The sequence below is a fragment of the Pteropus alecto genome, unplaced genomic scaffold, assembly GCF_000325575.1.
Source record: "Pteropus alecto unplaced genomic scaffold, ASM32557v1 scaffold106, whole genome shotgun sequence".
Taxonomy (NCBI): domain Eukaryota; kingdom Metazoa; phylum Chordata; class Mammalia; order Chiroptera; family Pteropodidae; genus Pteropus; species Pteropus alecto.
Genome location: NW_006442103.1, coordinates 840,814 through 845,079, shown reverse-complemented (window position 1 = coordinate 845,079; position 4,266 = coordinate 840,814).

Sequence of the window (4,266 nt, the reverse complement as noted above, 5' to 3'; positions counted from 1 at the left end):
GACTTGGAACATTATATATGATAAACTATAAATGAAACTGTGAATTTCAGACATGAATTTCTTATTTATTTTCAATGTAAGTTGATGAAAATCCTTAGCTGAGTGTGGTGATAAGGATGGCTCTGTCCTGTTCTGCTTTGGGTTTTTATTGTTCTCTGGCCCCAGTTCCTTCTTCCTCTGTGTCCGGAGTTATTCTACCGTGGCCTAAATTTGGATAAATGTGAAAACTACCTAATTACTCATCAAAGAAAATTTTTTATTTTGATATAGCACTGTCAGTTCAGTGTGTTTTGCAATTATATTCCTATGGAGTTTTTGCTTTCCTTAATGAACTTTGCAAATTACCATCCCAGGGTGAATTTTTATCTTGGGAAAGATTTCTTCCTTTATTTGCCCAGCTTTGCAGCCCCGCTTTTCTTTTTAATCCGAGCACTCCTTTTCTTCCAGTTGCCTCTTTTCTGCCCTGAGTCACTGATGCGAGATGAGAATAAATTTTGGCATTTTGTCCTCTTGATGGAAAAGTAAATTCCAGATAGGACTCAAGTTCAAAATGGTTCTCTTTTGGGGCAGGAACACAAGTGCCATATATTCAGGGAGACGTTATTGAACAGTATTATATCTGGCTTTATGAACACTTTGTAGAAAACATATAGTGATAACATGATAATAACAATTACGATTAGGCATGTGACACATTCAGAATTCCCTGTAAGTTCCATTGACTGCACCTGAGCTCAAGGGCACTTCAGCTGGTGGGGTGAGAGCAGCTGGAACACACTGTTGCGATAGTCATAAATGCTCTGGTCATCGTGGCCCAAATGTCTCCTTAAACTTCATAGTTAATAATGAATGTCTACCCAAAAGGCACTAGACTATTTGTTTCTGGTCTATGAGGCCATCGATATTTTACTTTTATTCCAGAGAAATATTGGCCTGAGACCCCTGGAAACATTGCTTCATTGCCTAGCCTTGTAAGAATTTGCTTGACCTATTTTGTGGAGGCGAATTAACCCTGGTCCTAAAGGTTTTTTTTTTCAGGCGAAAGGGATAAATAAAAGTTTTTACTGCTGAATAGGTCCCATTTGCCTGAGTCAATTACAGCTACTGAACGACCAGCTCTGTAAATGCCATTGTAATGGAAACAAGGTCTTCATAGGTCCAGACTGGTTGGGTCCAAGCCTCGAAAGGGAAAATCTTTCTTTGCTCCTGTAGCTGGATGTTGGGCAGGGCCACCATTCTGTGAGTATCAGCTTATTACTAACACACGAAGCTCTCTCATCAGGACCACCCTTCAACTGTGTGAGATTTGTGGTTGCACAAAGCAGCACAGTCCTCCCATGTTGTTTTTTAAATTACATAAACAGAGAAGTAAAGCTGCCCAATTTCTCATCCTCATCTAGACTAGGACAGAAGAGGACACTGAAGGTTGAATTCTTAGCAGATGACATTTCAAAGTTAAGGGAATCTAGTTTTTGCGAACTGCAGGGAGTGTCCCTTACAAGGGAGATGTCACAGATGTGAAACTCTCATTCCCAGTTGGCCCCAAAATGCACAATTTGAAAAGAACAGTGGGAGTAGGGGTGGTGCTGATGATGTCAAAGTAATATTGTTTTGACCAATAAAGAGAGATTTGGATGCCACTGTTTGCCAACTTAGGAAAACATCCCTTTCTTCTTAAAATTTTAGATTACTTTCTTGGAAAATAAACGTTTGTCCCTGGAAGATGCCTGGGTTTGATTTAACCATTCCTGCACCTGTACCCAGTGGAGGATCTGTCTGTAAGACGGTGCTGAGTGCCCCACCTGCCTGGGCAGTGGGGGCCCTGGAAGCCAAAGCCACCGGGCCCTCCTTCTCAGCCAATGGTCTGAGGTCTTGCAGTGGTAAAGATCGGGGCTGGTCGTGCCTCTAAAGATCATGAATAATTTTATTTTAAAGAAAAAATTTTAATATATTCTATGATTGCAAAATTGCATATGTTCATTGTAAAATTTATAATTATAGGAGATCTTAAGCCATCACCAAAAAAAGCCACTGTCTTACCAACCCATTGTTAACATTTTAAGGCATATTCTTTTATTTTTATGAATAGATATGATTTTTTTAAAAGTGAAATCATGATAAAATGCTTTTTTATAATCTGCTTCCCCCCAGGTCAATTTTTCCCAGTTTGATTGCGATAATTAACATAGAGCACTGTATAAGTTTAAGGTATTACAGTGGTGAAGTAAGAAACGTCCAAACTTGTAGAGAATTTTAATGAGTTTATTTGAGCCAAACTGACGACAATTTCCAGGAAGCAAAATCTCGAAAGATTAAGAAAATGCTCTGGAGAATTGCAGTTTTGCAGCTTATTTTATACATTAGAATAAAATGAGGAGACTTAAGGAGGGTTCATTGGTGGTAGATTAAGGGAGCGGGAGAAAGCAGAGTGGGAACTCTCTGGTGTTGGATAAAAAGTAAAACCGAGGGACACACATTTCTTTTATACTGGTAGGTACAGGAGAGTTAATAACTAACATTTACGACACATAGAGATGGTATGTGGGGAAAAAGATAACCATGAAGGGTTGTGTGGTCCTGTGATCTGGTACTGTGGTTTGTGCCCTGAGGGATCTGGAAAAAGGGGATTACTCTGACATTCCAAGGGTATGGCTCAAGAAAGCTACAGGCTCGGGATGTGACTACCCTCCGTGACCTTTTAGTGAGAAATTTTTTATGTTCAGACCATCCTCTGTTGTTGGCTACTTTCGGTCTCTGAGTTTGTGGGAACCACCATGTTGGCCTCTCCTGAGCTTGCCAGGTTTAGTATGTGGCCTTTTTCATCATCCACAACAGCATAATGATTTTACTTACGTATATAGTGAAATGATCACCATGATAAGTTTAGTTAACATTCATTAGCCCATATAGACACAAAGAAAAGAAAAAAAATGTTTTTTCTTGTGATGAGAACATTCTCTTTAAAGTTTTTGTACCATACAGCATTGTTAACTGTCACACATTATACCCCAGTACCTATTTACGAAGTAACTGGAAGTTTGTATCTTTTGACCATCAACCACCAACAACTATCCAAACCTACCTCTGATAACCACAAATCTGATCTTTTTCTATGAGTTTTGTGTTGGTTCTGTTTTGTTTTGTTTTGTTTTTCCTTGAGGAGGTATTAAACATTTTCACTGGAAGAGATGCACTTGCCCTAGGCGTGTCCTGGGGTTGGTCAGTGTCTATGGGCGGCAACGCGCCCTCTAAACAGTAGGTGAAGGATGCCTGGGTGAGATGGAAGGCGGTTTTAATTTTCCTTCTTTCTCTACAGAGAGGCCTGGGCTGGAAAGCAGGGAAGACTGATTAGCAATTGTGTGGACTTCAGGGGGCCCTCTTGTAAAGGATTTAATGCCTTAAATGCTTTTCCACCAAAATAAGTGTTCAGCAGAAATCTTTTAAGTTTTAACCTCCTGCTGTGTAGTTTCCTGAATTATCCCAACGCTTTTAGGAAGTGTGCAGAGAAGCTGGGAAGACCCGAGGGCGTGTTTCCAAGGAACCACTGGGGGCCCAAATGAAGCCCCTCTCTTCCTAGACGCAGCAGAGGTGCAGATTTTTGCAGGAGTGAGAACAGCTGCTTGGGTTACTGTGGACTCATCATTGAATGAACAATGTCCAGAACAGAAGGGGCCAAAAGGAGCGGCCCCATGGTGGATATGGTCCTCTTGCGCCACCTGCCTACAACATTGGCTCATTGCAGTTCCCAAATGCGCTAGACTACCTACGAAACAGACGAATTCAGGAGAGGATCAATCTAGGAAAATCAAAACTATTTCAAGGTGCATTTTCTGCATTAGAACTACAATTTTCTGGCTCTCAGTTTTTCTGGAGCTGGCGGCTTCCCCGGTACCCCCTGAAGTGACATTACAGTAAAATTATGCAGACCGCAAGGGACCTTCCCATTAATGGCTTTCCCAGTACCCCCCTGGGTGGTTTTGAGCGAGTTTCAGGGCATTCAGCTTTTCAGCCTTTTTTTTTTTTTTTGGAATTGGCAGATGCCTATCCATAGCATGAGGAAAACGAGCCCCTAATGCCAGGGTTGTCTCTATACGTTTCTTTTTCTCTCCTGATCTCGATAGCAGTGGAGGTGGTAGAACTGTATAGACTCAGGGTATATTTTGAAGGTGGTGGTGACAGGATTTGCTGCTGCAGTGGAGGCTAGAGCAAGTTATATGAAAGATGATGTCACAGCTTTTGGTTTAAGTCATGGAAATGAGATATGAG